Source organism: Misgurnus anguillicaudatus, chromosome 24, assembly GCF_027580225.2.
Source record: "Misgurnus anguillicaudatus chromosome 24, ASM2758022v2, whole genome shotgun sequence".
NCBI classification, from domain to species: domain Eukaryota; kingdom Metazoa; phylum Chordata; class Actinopteri; order Cypriniformes; family Cobitidae; genus Misgurnus; species Misgurnus anguillicaudatus.
The window spans coordinates 48,199,312-48,219,215 of NC_073360.2; the positions used below are offsets into that span (position 1 = coordinate 48,199,312).

The window sequence follows — 19,904 nt, forward strand, 5'->3', positions numbered from 1 at the left end:
GACCACTCCCTGAGTTTCAAGTCTTTGTAAACGAAAGTTTAATGCATTTTAGGAAGGATTGTTCCAGTGCACCTATACAGTCATTGTAGAGGTGGGGGGTAATACAATAAACACCCGAAAGTTTTCGGGCCAGCATCATATGTCAAAATTTCAGTCAAAACCGTTCTATTTCATCATAAACAAACTGAAAACAGGGCTTTAAGTGTAAAATACCCAACTTGTCCTTTAACTACAAGACACCACACGTTTAAGAGGGAAGTAGCCCCTTGACCTGTGTTTGACATGCATTTTTACATGTGACATGTGAACGGCCACAGGACGCCGTAATGTATCGAAATATTGGAAATGTGTTTAGAAACCATATCACTGTTATCAAAATTATATGCAAGATATATTGATATTGAATTATTGTCCAGTCCTACTCTATCATTTACATAACAAGCAAATAAGTCTATAAAACAGTTGTTGATTTAAACATTGTGTGAACATTAAAACATGACATTGACATAACGTTTAAAAATGGTAGAATCTAACATTCATCTAACGTTCAGACAACACAGAAACATTCTTATAACATCAAGAAAACTGAACACTTTTTATGTTGGCAGAACGTTTTGGGGAACTTTCAGGGAACTTTCTTAGAACTTTTCTCTGTTAACTGAGAGTCAGACAACATCTTGTCCATTATGAACACAAACACTTGGGGAAAGAAGATCAAGTATTCAGTGTAAGTCATGAACTCAATACAGATTTAAGAAGAAATGTTCATGTGGTTTAGGACATCTAACACTAATAGTCAGCTGTGTGATGGATTTATTTGACATTTAAACACACAGGGCCCTATCTTGCACCCAGCGCAATTGACTTTGTCAGTGACGCATGTATCATTTCGTATTTTGCACCGGCGCACAGCGGGTTTTCCCTCCACAGACGCACGTCGGCAAACTAAGGAATGAACTTGCGCTCCCTGGGCGGTTCAGCGCAAAAAAGGAGGCGTGCTCCGGCGCAAACCATCTCTTATGCTATTTTGCAGTTTCAAAAAACAATTGCGCTACTAACAAAAAAAACTAGTCTAAAGTCAGTGGCGCGTTGCGCGTGGTTCATTATGCTATTTTAAGGGCGCATGCTTGACCATAATGTATAGCGTGCACAACGCGCATTGCTTATCTAATCTACACAGATGCAACAGTTAAATTGTTACAATAAAAAATATTAATACATGAGATAAGGGAAATCATTGTGGTGAGCATTGTGGTGATAGTTTTTATTTATTTTGTGTGGCAGCGTTAAACAATTATCATGCAAATAACGATTAAAATATTTTCATACGTTTGTTGTGTGGCTGTATTACGTTTATTTTATCTAAAAAATAATTAAAATGTTTTCATAAGAAACCTTCATGTATGTGAACTTGATTTGTAAGTGTACTTTGGGCTTGGACCTTGCTTGCGTTTCTTGTGTCCGATTTCAAAGCCCCCAAACCCTTTCAGCGGTGAGGGTGGACGCAGCGATGTCCTCCTGTGTGCCCGGCGTGCCCGATTTATGCTGGCAAGCTTGGGATCCCCCGTCTCCTGACATCATTGTAGTGCTTGGCGCAGCCGATGAGACAATTGTGGCTATTTTCTCTCACGCCTGTTTAACCGACGCTGATTTGGGCGGGTTTCTCCCATCCCCATACAAAACAACTTCTCTGTCTTTGACTGCTCTTACAAGAACGTCGGTCTCCTCGGCTGTGAACCGCTCCTGGCGTGCGCCTGTCAAATCCGTCATAATAATAGCAACCCGCCATGGAACTTGCGCCCTTGCGTTTAAAGGGAATGTTGGATAGCGTTCTGATTGGTTTATTTGACGTTACGCCCAAACCACACCTATGAATAATGAACCTACTTCAGACCAACCCCTTATTGATTTGCGCCCGGCGCAAGACTTATTTCTCCCGCCGGGAAAATAGCAAAGGCGCCCAAGATCCGCCCACAAAGTCACTTGCGCATTGCGCTTCGGACTTGCGTTTCAGATCGTTAAAATAGGGCCCACAGTCTTTGTTACTGAGGGATTGAAATAGGAACATTACATGAAGAGATGGAGGTTACAGATTTGTGTTTGTAGTTTTGGATAATTTACATAAAGTCTCTGTTCTCTACAGGTTGTGTAGGTGTGATATCACAGATAAGGGTTGTGTTGCTCTGACTTCAGCTCTGAGATCAAACCCATCACACCTGAGAGATCTGGATCTGTCTTATAATGATCTAAGAGATTCAGGAGTGAAGCTGATCTCTGATGTACTGAAGAATCCTGACTGTAAACTGAAGATACTTGAGTAAGATTGTGATCTGATGTTCAGACAGAAATCACATATAGATTATAGTGAGACTATATAGAGATCATAACATCTGTAATGGATGTATAGACACTAGTCAACATTGAAAGTGGATCATAAAAGTTAATCTTAGGGTGTTTTCAGACCTGTAGATCGATTGATTTGTTTTGAAACTGGGGATTACATGGCTTGGCTACAATGTTGGTTCAGTTTGCATACACAAGGCAATATTTCCAAATGAAGCAGACTTTGTTAATAAAAGTCATGTGTGTGTAAACTTTAATTGCTCAGAGTGCATGTGTTTGTTTTCTGTGATTCTGCTTAAATTGTCTGTCAGGATTAGAGCCCGAAGCCATTTGTTTTGAGAATAATGTCTGGCTGATGAAGTTATTGGCTGGCTAGCAGGCTCAGCCAAAACCTAAATGACTGCTGCAGCCAAACTTTTCATAGCTGCAAATGACTGAAGCTGCCACTACATGTCTACAGATGTATATGTTATACTGATTAACTAGATCTCAATCTTTCCAGGTAATGAGAAAATGAGACTGAGAAAAACTGTAATATAAACACACACTGTTATCAGTATTATTTTGGACAAAGTTTTGCACATTTCACTTCAATGTACACTGAAGCATGCGTCGTGAATTAGCAATGTGGAAACGATGGTTTGTTACTGCAGTTATATCACGTTCAGTGCTATAAATCTCTCCGTTCCAGAATATTTGGTTCATAACATCAATCTTTGATTCAGGTTTGTGCAACCGTGCCCTGAAGATTTAACAAAAGTCTGGGTAGGTCTAATTTAACTCTTTCCCCGCCAATGACGAAATTTTCCGTCTTTCCGCAATACCGCTATTATCCACCAGGTGGCGCAACTTTTTAAACCCGGAAGTATTGCCCTATGGCAAGCTGCTGCATGTCCGTGTCTGTTTTAAAGATCGCTCTGAATGGGATCTCTATGAAAAGTCCGTCACAAAAATGGAATTATCTCTGCTTTTTGCTCAAAATGTGGTGTTTTTGCAGAAACCTACTCATACTCAAAAGCTGATTACAAAAGAACTACTCAAGGTAGGAAGAAACGTTTTTTTTGTTTGTTTGTTTGAAAGCAGAGGGTCTGTTCTTTCATTTGGTATATTGTATGTTTATATATCTGAAGGAGAACATTTTCTGGAAGGCATTAAACTTTGGTGAAAATCATGAAAAACGCTGGCGCTGGCTGGCAACTTTTTTTAAAATGCTGGCGGTGAAAGAGTTAAAAAAAATAAATAGGAATTAGGAAAGTATGTTAGAAGTGAAATTGAAATTACCTTGCTTGCTTCTTTCCGCCATTTAGATCAGTGAGAGAAAAAAATGCATCACTTCTTCTGTAGCAATTTTAGTTGGTCGTCATCACTGTGAGTCTCTGGCCGTTTCTCAATCCGAAGACTGCAGCCTCCGGAGGTCGCATTTTTACACTGCATACTGTCTTTTTCAAAATATTAACAATTATAAAGTTTATTCTTAGTTAATCGTAAATTGTTGTAATATGCGTATGGCTTGTGAAAGTAATGCTCAGTTAACTTAAATAAACCAGGCTTGATGACGTATACAGCCTGCATGTGCGACCTCCGCAGGCTGCAACCTTTGGATTGAGAAACGGTCTCTGTGTATCGTAGCAACGAGCGAGCACAAGACTGTGCTGTTATGAAACCAGACGAAAAATAGATCTCGTGTATTGGTTTATATATTTTGTGTGTGTATGTCCAGCCCAGTCTCCTGAAAATGCGTATAAATAGCACGATGTGTAAAACTCGTGCAATACATACGCCAAATTCCACTTTGGCGTGCATATGATACGCAAGTCCTTCCCATTCACTTAAACGGGGCATCTTTTTTTGTCGTTTTATTTATTGGTTTCTCCATTTTTTTGCTATTTTTTTACCATTATCGCTTGGGTTTAAGGTTAGAACAACTTTTTGTTATATAAAAATGACATCCTAACCCAAACCCCAACTCTAACCCCAACTCCAAGCGACCATGGCTTAAATATGGACAAAAACATTGAGAAACCTGTATATTAAATAACCTTATTAAGCTCATCTAAAATCTAACCCTAAACCCAAGCGAAAATGGTTTAAAAAACAGAAAAAAATTGAGAAACCTTTAAATAAAACGACAAAAAAAGATGCACCGTTTAAGTGAATGGGAAGGACTTGCGTATCATATGCACGCCAAAGTGGAATTTGGCGTATGTATTGCACGAGTTTTACACTTCGTGCTATTTATACTCAACCTCAGGAGACTGTATTGGTATGTCTCTATGTGATAGAATTATTATTTGATGCAAATAATTCTAGCCGGCTCAGCCAAACTTTATCAGCTCAATTTGGCTTAGGAAATTATTGTCTGGTGGTGGCTTCAGGGTCTAGTCAGGATGGACAGAGAGCAGCTTTACGGGATTATTGTGTGGCTTTTTTGTAAGTGTGGTTATATTACTTCATTTGTTTAAGTAGGAATCAAAACTTGTGTGGGACAACATTCTTATCATGAATCTATGTGGAGAAGAGCAATTAAAATCTGTTATTAATAGGCACAGATGTACTTTCGTGTTAAATGGTGTTGACGTGCTCACCAGAATTCATCTACAAAAAGCTATCAGGTATGTTCATGGTTAATTAAGCAATTCATGGGTACCAAAGACATCACTTCTGCCATGACTGCCGCCATATTTGTGTCCGTCTTGGCAGTGAACACATATCTAATGCACTAAATGGTCACATTTATTAGTTTAATTGAAGGCTTACCAGAGACAAAATACTGATTTTACAATCTGGAGTTAGATGTCGGCTGTCAGTCAGTCTGTACAGTTGTTCACAATCGCATAAGAGTGCAAAATAAACAAAATGTTGAATTTTTGTGATTCTGCATTTTTTGGCATATTCTGTATTAAATATTTCCAGAAATTAAAAATGTCTGATAAAAATAAATAAAATATAATATCTGTCATTATAAATAGAGTAGACAACTTGGTGAATATTTTTGGCTTTAATTTACTAACGTGAATGAACAATCCCTCTCATAGCACGCTGTGTCCTGTTACCATAACAGCCCTGCACCCCACAGTTAACAGTGAATCACATCTTCTGAGTGCACATAAAACCATTATCTCTACTAGATTTATGAAGTTTAATGGTAAGATATAATGTATTATCTGGTGAAACAATATCAAAATGTATTACAATGTATTGTTTTGTAGTTCTTAAAATAAGCAGTGATGTATTAAGACCTTGTGGTGCCCCTGACCCACCTCACAAATGATCATGCAAGAATCCACTTAATAATTTATAAGATTTTGTAAGAATTAGCAATTATTACATTTCACAATGAAACTATCAATATAAACATTTAACTTTTGTAAAATTGAACACAAAAAAAACAACTCTTTAATCTATAACAACATCTGTAGTTAATGTGCAACTACTCAGTTGTGTAATGATACATTACTTGTACTGAACAACACAAACAAAACAAATGCAGTAATATTATGCACAAATTCTCAAACAACTTACAATTGCACTTTTCTGGATTTTGACCAAGCAAACTGGCATATGATGTCTTCAATATCTATGTCTCTAACCAGTTCAGATTCAATGACAAGCAGGGAAAGTGTCACGGCTGGTACAGTAGGTAGACGAATGAAAAACCAAACGCAGACTAAAATAAAGAATACTTTAATACATACAAACAGACAGAACCAAAACACCCACGAGGGGGTAAAACATAACAATAAACAGACACGAGAACTCACTAACTAACATTAACACTTGGAAACACTAATTACATAAACTTACACAAGAGACCTGGAACAGAGAGTAAACACAGGGATCTGGAAAGGGAACAGAGAATAATACCAACGCACGGAGGACAGGACAGAAGGGTATTAAATAGGGAGAACTAACAACATACACCTGGAGCTAAATCAGACATAAGGGAGCGGGAAACAATTCACGAACCCTGAGAGAAACGTGGACCGCGGAAGGGCATGTCACACAACTCTCTCAGGGCAGACACGTACTGTCACAACCTAATCCCTCAAACTCTGATAAGACAAGAAATAGAGAGATCAGGTCATGACAGTACCCTTCCCCCAAGGGCGGATACTAGACGCCCTCAGGAGGAGACACTAAACACAGGACCTAAAGTGAGACAAAAACCAAGAAAACAATGAAACCAAAATCAATGGTAAACAAGACAACATAACAACAGGGTTGGGATGAGCTAACAAAAATAAAATACATGGAAGAGGAGGGGGAGTTACGGCAAAGTTTGATAATGAGAGTCAGTTTGTGTCCTTACAGTTTTATGAGTTCGTTTGGTGGTGGTGGTGACAGATGGGGGAGTCCGGAGGGAGGGACAAGGGTTCACCACAACGGGAGGGGACTGACGAGGGACCACCGGAGACACAGGAGGTACAGGGAACTCAGAAACAGGAAGCACAGGGGGCACAGGAGACGAAGACTGAACCGGGCAACACAGTTCCGATCCGCCGGAAAGGACGGATTCTTCCACGTCCATCGGACGCGCCGGCGACACAGGACGCGCCGGCGACACAGGACGCGCCGGCGACACAGGACGCGCCGGCGACACAGGACGCGCCGGCGACACAGGACGCGCCGGCGACACAGGACGCGCCGGCGACACAGGACGCGCCGGCGACACAGGACGCGCCGGCGACACAGGACGCGCCGGCGACACAGGACGCGCCGGCGACTCTGGAGACTTGGGGGAAGTAGATGGTACCGGCTGCACGGGAGAGGTGTTCTTCCTCCTCGTCTTCCGTCTGGGACAAGGAGCGGAAAGCGCCGAAGGAGTGGGAGACAGCACGGCCGGACCACCCAACTCCGAAGCTGAGCCACCCGACGATGAGTCCCAGGAGGCATGTCTCTCACGTTTCCCCCTGAGACTGTTGGGTGGACAGGACACGGGTGGCAGAGACGAGAATGGCCTGTCTGAAGAGAACACTCCCACTCGCCGACGCTCCGGGATGGTTGCCAGAGGGGCTGGAAAAGAGGTCCTTCCTCCCTGGAATGCCCCTCTGGCCGTGGCATCTGTCCACGCGTTGCTTCCCCCGCGTCGAACCAGTGTTGTACCACGAAAAGCCTCGTAGTCAATATTCGGGTTCAGATCCATAGTCCGCTGGGTTTAGTATTGGCGTTGGTATTCTGTCACGGCTGGTACACTAGGAAGACGAAGGAAAACCCAAACGCAGACTAAAATAAAGAATACTTTAATACATACAAACAGACAGAACCAAAACACCCACGAGGGGGTAAAACATAACAATAAACAGACACGAGAACTCACTAACTAACATTAACACTTGGAAACACTAATTACATAAACTTACACAAGAGACCTGGAACAGAGAGTAAACACAGGGATCTGGAAAGGGAACAGAGAATAATACCAACGCACGGAGGACAGGACAGAAGGGTATTAAATAGGGGGAACTAACAACATACACCTGGAGCTTAATCAAACATAAGGGAGCGGGAAACAATTCACGAACCCTGAGAGAAATGTGGACCGCGGAAGGGCATGTCACACAACTCTCTCAGGGCAGACACGTACTGTCACAACCTAATCCCTCAAACTCGGATAAGACAAGAAATAGAGAGATCAGGTCATGACAGAAAGTGCAGAAAGACGTTTCTGTGTCATTGTTGTCCAAAGTTCATTTTTCAGTCGCTTTAGAGTAGATAAAGACCTCTCTCCTTCACAGTTAGATACTGACAAAGTTAAATACAGTATAAGTGCAACAAAAACATTAGGAAATGTTGTCTTTAGTCTATTCTGATCATCAATTTACAGCAGCTCTGCAGGTGAGGTCTTGTCTTTGATAAAATGTCTGAACTGAATCAGTTCATCAGTCAAAGTTTTATTTAGATCCACTGGATAAGTGAAGACAGTTTATCAGCCCTTATGTGCAATTCACTTTCTGTACAGTCCTTACAAAAGAGAACACCAAAAAGATCATAGACCTCTTTATAACATCAATACGTTTGGCCAGGCATGATTTACGTCTGTCCAAAATTACATAATATGTTTCCAGTCACAGAAGCCTGTAATAAATGTATGATTTTGTGAGGAGAAAAGTTTGCATGAATAGCAATAAACCAATCCAGTTGACAGGGAGTTCAGTAGCCATTCCTTAGGAACAATCAGAGATGGGGACTCGAGTTTGAGACTAGGACTCGAGTGCGACTTAAGTCGCACACACAGTGACTTCAGACTCGACTTGAGACTCGACCCTCAAAGACTTCAGACTTGACTCGGACTCGAGCCGCGCGACTCGTGAACAATGTTTATTTTTAGGAAACGTCTGATGAGCTCGCTGTCATACCCCTCCCTCCGTTACCTACAACCTGCCCACGTGACACGTGACGTATCTGCTCCGCGCGCGTGGCCGTGAATCTAATGCTTTCTGAAGCTTTGGGTAGTGCTGTGACGGATCCGCGGTTCGCCTCGCATGCGATTCGCGGATTAATATGCAATTTAAATAGGGTAAGTTTATCATTAACTTGTTTCTAAGGCTTGCAATTGTTTAAATGGTTAAACTAAATGTGTCCGGTCCAGCTCCAGTCAGGTCCAGAGTTCCGCTACTTTGTGTCATACTGTAGTGTAGTCCATCAACATACATTTGCTGAATAGAGCAATGAAAAACAACGTAACGTTTTTATGTGAAGTGACTGCTGCATCTTCTTCTTGAAGCGCTCCGCCTTTGTTTGAACACGCGTTTCAGTGCCCTTAATAGTGCACATACAGAGAGAAGTGTTTCAAAAGTTAAGCCAACATAAAATCTTTCTTTTCTGGACAAGGCACATACACGCAAAATGATCTCACAGTATTCTTTTTCTAATAAAACATTTTTGTTTATGTCTTAAGAAACCAGTCTAGGCTTATTTGTTCTTAATAAAGAGACAGTAACCTCAATTAACCTACTTAAGTCTGTGTCATTTATGTTAATCAAACAACCCAAGACAAACAGAAAATCACGTCTATTGCTCAAAAATATAATAATAATATTTAATTTGTACAATAAAGACAGTGTTATTATCCATTTAATTTAATTTCTGTACCTAATGCTAATTTTAGACCTTACTTAATGTGCAACTTTGTTCTTTTTTATAAATGTTTACAATTTCTTTATTTGTTATTAGAGTTTTATTTGTTACAACGAGACTTCAGACTTGACTTGGACTCGAGCTCAAAGACTTCAGACTTGACTCGGACTCGAGCTCAGAGACTTGTGAACATCTCCGGGAACAATTTAGTTGTTTTGGGGACGAGACTGTAATAATTGATGTGTAAGAGAACGTGTTCTTCCCCCATTCCACAATCTCATACAGATGTTGGATATTTGGCAGCTGATTCTGATAGACTGCAGCTCCTCGTTGTAAACTCTTCCCTCACGTTTTCTGTGATGAGCCCCCACAAGGCCAGATCACCAGGAACAGCAAACCATCGATTGTCCGTTTCATCATCCACCTCAGTCTGGGTGTAGGAGTTTAAGTCTAAGTTCGATTATTTCTGGATGCTTCGGCTCATCAGGTGCACTTCTGTTTATTTGATCAGTGGTGTCTCTGTCAGTGATTGATTGATCAACAGAGCATAAATTTACATCATCTTTAGTGCTGCTAACAGACTGCTCGGCACCAGCGTGAAAAAAACTGCATATTTGTGGGATTTTGTGTAAAGTGCCTTAAAGCCCCACTGTGTAGGATCTACTCCCATCTAGCGGTAAAAATCTATATGACAACCAACTGATTATTACGCTCTAGCCCCCACCATTCGGAATGTGTTTTAACTAGTACAGTGGCCCTGTCATGTCAAGGTTAACATGGCTTCCAGTAGCTAAAGCTAAAGCAATGAAAAAAATTAACAATTTGCAATCATGTGATCCGTCAAAGCACACAGATTTATGTTAAACATGTAAAAAGTCTGATTGTCATGATATGTCCGCTTAAAATCACATACAAAAAACAACCATAAACGTAGCTTAGACACTCCTTTTTCATCCACGCGGGAAAAATATCACAGGGGCTGTTACACTTGGTATTTAGATGTGTTTTCGTCGATCAGATCACAAGTGGACAAGAGAGACACATTACGTTTACACTTGGTGTTTAAATCCGTCTCTTTTTGTCCATTTTCGACCGCTTCTTTCCAGATTACTGAGGAGATTAGGGCTGGGACAATGCGTCGACGTAATCGACGATGTCGACGCAAAAAATACGTCGACGCAAAATATGCGCGGCGATTCGTCAGACCCAAAAAGGCGGCGCCGTAGAATACGTCAGACCCAAAAAGGCGGCGCCGTAGAATAGTAGCAACGCGAGTGGCTTCAGTCCAAGCTGGTTTCACACAGCAAGTGTGAGCTGTACGTGCGGCGCGTGTTTTTTTCAACGCCCATGTTAACAAGCATGCACCCCACCGCATGAGCAGCGCAAGCTCGCGGCTCTGTAGCAACAGTGCTGCAACTGCGTCGGTTCTGCTGCGCTGCTCATGCTCAATTAAAGTGAAAGTGCTTTGTTTATGGTTTAAATGCTCGTGGATTGACGCGAAAAAGTGTCATTTTACCTTAAAATCATGAATGTGAAGTGTGTTTTAAACAGTCATGACTTTGAGCAATTTAACAGAAAGCAATGAAATATGTCACTGTTGCCAGAAGACTGCGCTTTCATTCACTCTCTGTACAGCAGTAAATGAGTCCTAGTCTATCTTAACAAACTTAAGAGAAAGAGATTTAATAATATATGTGCTTCTTAAGTCTATAATTGTGTTTATATCTGTCATTAAATGGACAAGAACAGCACGAAAACAATGTGGATTAAACAAATCAAGTTATACAAGTTACACTGACCATCAAAAGGCACATTGAAGAGGTTTTGCACATAAATGCATGTAAAATAAAGTAATTTGAACTTGAGATTTTTATACTGTTACTAAACTGCACAGTATGAGCTGCAAACGCTTTACTGAATGCTACCTCTGACTAAGAATGCAGTATTTGCACTTGTTTAGTCTTTTTTATTTTGAAATTTTAAGAGCAATGAACATATATTGAAATGTTTACATTCAGATATGTAAATCAACATGTATAAATTGCTATTAGTTAATTAATGGGGAGATAATCGAGAATCGAATCGAAGTCGAATCGGACTGATAAAATGAATCGTTAGATTAATCGATGCATCGAAAAAATAATCGCTAGATTAATCGTTTAAAAAAGAATCGTTTATCCCAGCCCTGGAGGAGATGGTCTGTGGACGAGACCCTCTCCTGTCATTTAATCATGAGCTGGAGTAATGACAGGTTTAAATGGACGCGAAACTAATATGTCAGAGTCCAATGCTTATGTTTTAAGTAAACGTTACATGTCCGTGTATATGTAAGAGCTTTCTCTGATATTGGTGAAATAAGATCGGTCAACTTTCACACGCTTGTAAAATGAAACGAACGACGCGCAGATCAGCGGCGTTTTATCAATGAAAGGCTAAAAATAGCGCTGTCATCGTGTGTTTGTGCCAGAGGTCAGAAAAGATGAAAAACATTTATCTCAGTACCTCAGATTACATAAATGGGCGGAGAGACGGCGTGTGGCTGTTCGAGCACACAAAACCACATGCGTGTTTACACTAACTGCATATCCATGCTATAGTTAGCCAAGGAACTATAAAACTTCAAGTTTACAACATAGACTGTATAGATGTAAACGAATATGCTGAATTACCTGTGGTAAAGATAGAAAGTAACTTAGCAACTTCTGTGTCCATTGAGCCCCATCTTGGAAAACTAACTCCAATATTGACTTTGGTCTTGATGTTTTTCCTGTCGCGTTGTTGTTTAAAATCCCCATTTCGCTTCCTTGGCGACTTGTTTTAATGTCCTCGAGAATATGTCTTCAACAGGCTTTCAAATCAAAGCATTAGATCGCAGGTTTATCCTGGCGTGCGGCCGAAGGATTCAGTCTACGCAGGTCGCAGGCTGCATACGTCATCAAGCCTGGTTTATTTAAATTAACTGAGCATTACATTCGCAAGTCATAAGCATATTACATCAATTTACAGTTAACTAAGAATAATTGTCAGCTTTATAATTGTTAATATTCTGAAATAAGTCTGTCTTGATGACGTATACCGCCTACACATGCAACTTCCGTGCAACCAGCGTGAGTGTAGTCTGAAAGCGCGAAAGGACGGAGCTTGAATTTCAGGAATGTCCCTCGTCGGCGAATGTATTTCAAAGATGGAGGCACAACATGGATTCAGCCAGAGAGCGATACGGCGGTATGTATTTTAAATAGCAGATTATACACTTACAAGAATACTTTGATTAGTGGGGTGGAAGTAATTACACATGAATGAGCACATACTTTTGAAAGAAAACATGGGTTTTTGCTAAGAATTAACTAAAAGAAGTACACAGTGGAGCTTTAATGTACTTTTTTTGGCTATGCCACTTAGCTGCTGCCGATCATTTTCCAAAAAGCTGTTGTGCACGTCACGCTTACTTAGTAGATGGAGAACTTACATCTTAAAGAGCAAGTACTTTTGTAATTTTATAAAATGTTTTTTTATTGTTTGTTTTAGTTGGTGCCCCTAAGACTTTGGTGCCCCGGGCACTCGCCCAGTTTGCCCATATGGTTAATCTGCTCCTGAAAATAAGTTGCTGGGACACAAAAGAAAGTCTGCTGTTCATAACATCTCAGCGGGAACAAACGTGCACATGCAGAACTGTGATCTTTCAGGCTTTGATGGTCACATATGCTCATAATTAAGTCAAAATGTCCGTATTGGCATATATAAATGTGTATAAAAAGGTTATGTGTAAAGTGAAAAGTTTAAGGGAAAAGTGTTTTAGGGCGTATGAGTCCATTACTATAGGCTTGTAAGTATAAGTGACAGCTGTAACTTATATGTTACTATTCATTAATATTAGACAAGCATTTATGTTATCTTAGTGGTCACTTCTGATTGAAGGCAATCCTTTGTTCAGCTGATTTAACTCCTTTGGAATTGAATACAAGTGTAGTTCGGGGTTCCTCTAACGACTGTTGTTACCGGCAACCAGGGGTGCCGTAAGGGGGGGGGGGTGATTCTAAGGGCCCATGAGATTTTGGGGGCCTCAGCCAAGGACTGTCCCACACACACAATCCCCTTAAGGTGAGCCTCTTAACTTTGTGTTTTAGCACCTTCTTTAATCCACGGTTTCACATTGTGCGTGAACTTCAAAAGAGAACAAGGTGTGTGTATTTAATGCTAATTTCTATGATATCTGCATATGTGCACTTCCTTACTATAAATGCAGTTTACACAATGTGACGCTGGAGCAATACAATGCAGTTTTCTTTCCACTGTAAAGTCTTCGCTCTGTTCACCTCAGTTTAAAAAAAAACAAGATGATTTACGTTCCCTGTTTTATGGTATGATTCTAACGTGAAGTCAGCCCTTATAAGCTGTTTTAATTAACGTAGCCCGTATAACCTAATTAACATAAACTAGAAATGCTAGCGGTTACACACTCCAATGTTTTGTAACGCAATATGCAAATGAAGGATTTTTAGGCAGTCGAGAATCGAGTTGATTGTGATAAAACAGAAATGCAACAAAGGCTAAACTAGTCCATTAATGTATATTAAAGCTTCTCACCTTGCAACAGCTTTAAGAAATCAATCTGTCGTAATCTGCTATAGTTGTTGTAGTTTGTTAGAGAGATGGAGACGTTTATCTACAGTTGTCCTTCATTTCATTTTAGAGTCCTGTTGATTAATAAACAGTGTGAAGAATCATTTACGTTAAGAGTAGCTGTTTTCTCGAGTTCACGTTAATGATCTGTTGTTATTTTTGCTTTACTGAAGCTGCTGGTGTGTGAAACCTGTTCTTCACCTTATAAATAATGCTAATAATTATAATACAAGCTTTGGTCAAGCATTTTTGACGCAGTCTTATTTGAGGCATAAGGTAACTGTATAGAAAAGATGCATTGTTGTTGTTCGCCATTTTTAAATGTTATAATGTTATTGGTGCATTTAACAGCTCAAGTATACAGTATGTCACTGAGACGGTCTCTGAAAATCAGACTAAAGCCTCAAATCTTATTGTGAGATAAAAGCATCACAGTTTAATTTCAAGCATTAATTTCACTATGAATGAAATCGCTGACATGACATTACTCAGTCAATATCAAATAAAGATTTGATATATTTAATATCTTATATTTGATATAAGATTTGATATATTATATCAAGTTCATATTTTCACAAAATGTTCTTTACATTATGTAGGATGATTTTATGTGGAAAACAGTAAATCACAAAGAAATACTTCAGCTGGGTTTTCACAGGCATGGTCACATTTATCTTTAAATGATGTTTTATTAACAAGGTTCGGGAGGAGCATGTTCAGATAATCAAACACAGGTGAAAGCACTCTCTGATAATCAAACACAGGTGAAAGCATTCTCAGATAATCAAACACAGGTGGAAGCACTCAGCAATCAACCTAAGAGGGTACAAATAGACTCAGCAGTCTTACCTCACTATGTTGTCAGTTCGCAGCATCCCCCCACCACCCCTTCTCCACACATTTTAGTTCTAAAACACACTTACATAGGGGGGGAGTACTCTGGGTTCGGGCCGAACTCCGAGCTCGGAGCCCTCCCTCCGGACAGCACGCCAAATACGCATTAAACTTTACCCTCCAAATTATATGTAAGTGTGAACTTGTGAATCTGTGTTTAATAATGTTGCATTTTCTCTGATTATTTGATTAATGTACCAAAAATGCTAGCGGCACCCCTGCCGCCAACAGCACAACATATCCCGGGCATATTGTAATCTTGATGTGAACCTCCTGGGAGTGTTTTATTGATCTTCATCTGGTAGTTGTGGCTGCTGTGATCATAGACTAAAGTACGGTGGCCGTCAGGGGTCACTGCCTTGCAATGAAAGAAAACACATGCAAATAGAAAAAACACCAGCAAATCAAGAAAACATCTTCATCAGTTTGACAACACATGCGCTGCAGATATCGCAACACATCCAAATACAGAAACGCGTTGCAAATATCACAACACGAACAAAAACAGAAACGCGTTCCAAATCTCACAACACATCCAAATACAGAAACGCGTTGCAAATTCTTATAACACGAACAAAAACAGAAACGCGTTCCAAATCTCACAACACAACGGAAGTGTTTCAGGGGGGTCACGGGGGGTGGTGCACCGGTCTGGGAGGTGTTTTCGGTTTGCATTCGGTTCGTCCGTGGAGCTTTTGTGAGTTTGCATCGATCAAATGTGGGTTTTTCTTGTTTGTTTTGGTATCCTAGTTGCATATTTTTTTGGCCTTTCCATTATTGTTGGCCTGTGGACTCAAATAGCTTGACGAAATACATAATAAACTGTGAAACGTTGTGTTAGCTGGCTTAGTTACACAAATGTCACTAGATAGTGTTCTAGGAGGACAATAAATACCACATTCTTCATTAAAACAAGTAAAAATAATGTGTGTGTGTGTGTGCACGTGTGTTTCTATGTGGGGTTTTTGTGCTAATAATAGCTTATTGAACGTCTAACCAAACGTCTTGTGTGTGTGTGTGTGTGTGTGTTTTATTTTCAGGCAGCAAACATACTGTTTATAACTATATACAATAGTGTTAATTCAAGTTGTTTTTCATATTTTATTTACACATTTATCAGTTTTATATCATCTCTTTTATTATGTCTCAAACTTGTTTATTTTATATTGTGTGCTATGTGATTTTACGAATAGTTAACATAATTATTCTGTATTTTGTCTTTTTATTCTTCTAGGAAAGCTAGAGGACCTGTTTTAACATTGAGGGAATCCTGAGCAGATGCATAGTATGATATGGTAGCATGATTTAAATGAACTGCAAGAGCCTGTAGAGAGGGATAAAGTCTACTGAGAGGAACACAGTACAGAAAGGAGCCGGTTCCATTGTTAAAATGCCCACTTATACCAAACTGTTTCCACCTACATCCTCTGGCAATACATACAGAAGTGTAAGCTACAGGACGTAAAGATTGAGGAACCGTTTTATCCAGCAGCCCTCAGTGTTCAATATGTCAAAAACATTAATTGACCCCAATATCACTGTCATTATTTTAATCTCTACACAAACATTAGTTTAATACTGCAGGTTTTGATACACATAGTCATAGCCTAGTGGTTAGAGGGTTGGACTTGTAACCCGAAAGTTGCCAGTTCCAGTTTCCGTCTCTGCCGGCAGGTTGCGACTGTGATGTCCTTGAACAAGGCACATTAAACCCAATTGCTCCCCGGGCATTGAAGGAATAGCTGCCCACTGCTCCGTGTGTGTTCAGCATTTACTGGGATGGGTTAAATGCAGAGGTCACATTTTTGAGTATGCGCTGCATACTTGGCAAGCATGTCACACTTACACTGCACAGACAACATTATATTGTATAACAGGTTTCTTTCTAGTTTATTATTTTAATGACAACCACAGTTTAATGTAATGTGGCAATAAAAAGGAAGAATGTCATTGTACAGGTATCTATACATATGAAAATAAAGGCTTTAAACTTCAAATGCATTTTTCATTTGCATATTTAAGAGAGAATATTTAAAATAATTTCTTTGATTCCTTTAAAAACACTCTTTCATTTTAGGGAAGAAAAGGAAACAGCAAGATTTATAATCTTAAAATGTAAGTAATTTGATAAAAATAGAAAATAACCTACCAAGGATGATAGAAAAGAAACAGTTTTGTTACTGTATTTGCATATAGCCATGGTATTTGTAGTAAACAAATAGGCAATCAATCAGCTTTACTGCAAGTTTATTAACAGCATTGTCCTTTACGAGAAGTTCTAAGCAGGAACTAAAAAGAAGTATCAACATTGTAAGATGTTATAGTATTATTCATTCAAATAAAAGTCATACAGTACATGTCAAAGCGATAAGATTGATGTTTTGGTTGTGGTTAGCTTCACTACATTTAAGGTTTAGCTGGTTGAGGTGGCTAAATATGGAGCAGATTCCAGTAAGAAAATCAGGAGAGGAATCTTTGAACAAGATGTTTAATGTCAATCCAATTTATGCATCTTCATATGCAGCTGATATGATATGAAATACAATGCAGTGGTCTACAAAGAATCAAGAGAAATAATTACAAATAATCACCATTCTCAGATTAACATTAACATTGTAAATCTGTATGACCAGATTATCACCTACCAGCATCCAAAACTGTCAGAAGTTGAGCTACAAAACATAAGCTGTTACTAATGAAAAATACAAATTATGGCCCTGATGCTTAACTTTAACTTAAAATTGTGTTACAATTAGAAAACGTGTTATTTGTTATATGTTATGTTGTTTTAAGCTAGTAAACAAATGTTTTTTTTAATGCAATTTAATTTTTATTTAGTTTGCAGTAGAAATCTTGCTCTGGAATAGATACAATGATAGACCAGTCTGACACAAGCCCCAAGCTCAAATTTAAAGCTACCTAACAAAACTCTGGTTAATTTTGGTGCGTTAGTTTGTCAAATGTGAAAAGGAAGGCAGTGGTGTTCCTCTCAGTAGACTTTATCCCTCTCTACAGGCTCTTGCAGTTAATTTCTATCATGCTACCATATCACACTGCATCTGCTCAGGATGCTCTCAATGTAATAGCAGGTCCTTTAGCTTTCCTAGAAGAATAAAAAGACAAAATACAGAAAAATTATGTTAACTATTCGTAAAATCACATAGCACACAATATAAAATAAACAAGTTTCAGACATAATAAAAAGATGATATAAAACTGATAAATGTGTAAATAAAATATGAAAAACAACTTGAATTAACACTATTATATATAGTTATAAACAGTATGTTTGCTGCCTGAAAATAAAACACACACACAAGACGTTTGGTTAGACGTTCAATAAGCTATTATTAGCACAAAAACCTCCCATAGAAACACACGTGTACACACACACACGTTATTTTTACTTGTTTTAATGAAGAATGTGGTATTTATTGTCCTCCTAGAACACTATCTAGTGACATTTGTGTAACTAAGCCGCTAACACAACGTTTCAGTTTATTATGTATTTCGTCAAGTTATTTGAGTCTATAGGCTAATAATAATGGAAAGGCTAAAAAAATATGCAATTAGGATATTAAAATAAACAAGAAAAACTTACATTTGATCGATGTAAACTCACAAAAGCTCCACGGACGAATTGAATGTAAACCGAAAACACTTCTCTTCTTCTTCTTCTTTTTAATGGCGGATCATATCTTTACGAAGCGGGGTAAAGTTAGTTTTGTTTTGGATATTCGTGACACATTCGGTACTGAACGGCAATGAGCCCAAAATAAAGCATATTTATAAAAAGAGCAAAGCTGATAATGTTTCACAACCTTCATTAACAATGGTTTCTGTCGATATAATAACCACTGACCCGCAGAAGCCGCCGCAATCTCAACCGTGCTGGAAAGCGCTCTCCCGGCGGAGCCGCAAGCAAGGGACCGCGGGGAAAGCGCAGGTTTTTTTATTTGATGAGCGGTGTTTTTGTAATAGCTTTTTTGTAAAAGGTCCTATGAACAACAAACCAGTCTCATTCAGTACTGGAGGACAGGGGACATCTTTCACAACTTCTATTTTAACCCCTACTGGTGAAAAATGGAAGTGCATGTCTAACATTAACACTCTTTTTGTAATAACTTTGTCCATCGGCGAGACAGAGACATCAAACAAGTGTCGTTCAGTACAGGGGGACAGGGGACATCTTTCACAACTTCTATTTTAACCCCTACTGGTGAAAATGGAATTGCATGTCTAACATTAACACTCTTTTTGTAATAACTTTGTCCATCAGCGAGACAGAGGCATCAAACAAGTGTCATTCAGTACAGAGGGACAGGGGACATCTTTCACAACTTCTGTTTTAACCCCTACTGGTGAGGAATGGAGTTGCATGTCTTACATTAACACTCTTTTTGTAATAGCGTTGTCCATTGGCGAGACAGAGACATCAAGCAAGTGTCGTTCAGTACTGGAGGGCAGGGGACATCTTTCACAACTTCTATTTTAACCCCTACTGGTGAAAAATGGAATTGCATGTCTAACATTAACACTCTTTTTGTAATAACTTTGTCCATCGGTGAGACAGAGGCATCAAACAAGTGTCATTTAGCACAGAGGGACAGGGGACATCTTTCACAACTTCTATTTTAACCCCTACTGGTGAAAAATGGAACTGCATGTCTAACATTAACACTATTTTTGTAATAACTTTGTCCATCGGGGAGACAGACACATCAAACAAGTGTCATTCAGTACAGAGGGACAGGGGACATCTTTCACAACTTCTGTTTTAACCCCTGCTGGTGAAAAATGGAATTGCATGTCTTACATTAACACTCTTTTTGTAATAGCGTTGTCCATTGGCGAGACAGAGACATCAAGCAAGTGTCGTTCAGTACAGGAGGACAGGGGACATCTTTCACAACTTCTTTTTTAACCCCTACTGGTGAAAAATGGAATTGCATGTCTAACATTAACAC

At 39.3% G+C, this 19,904-nt stretch overlaps 1 protein-coding gene and 1 long non-coding RNA gene across 2 annotated transcripts in view; one reads left to right on the plus strand and one right to left on the minus strand.

Moving 5' to 3' along the window:
- LOC129437205 (protein NLRC3-like) overlaps positions 1-19,904 on the plus strand; it is a 578,808-nt gene that overhangs the window by 134,523 nt on the left and 424,381 nt on the right. The window lies entirely within an intron of this gene.
- Positions 17,168-18,604, minus strand: LOC141361525 (uncharacterized). Its single transcript, XR_012367658.1, has 2 exons — positions 18,539-18,604; positions 17,168-18,040 (listed from the first exon to the last, which is right to left on the minus strand). It is a non-coding gene; the product is annotated as an uncharacterized lncRNA (long non-coding RNA).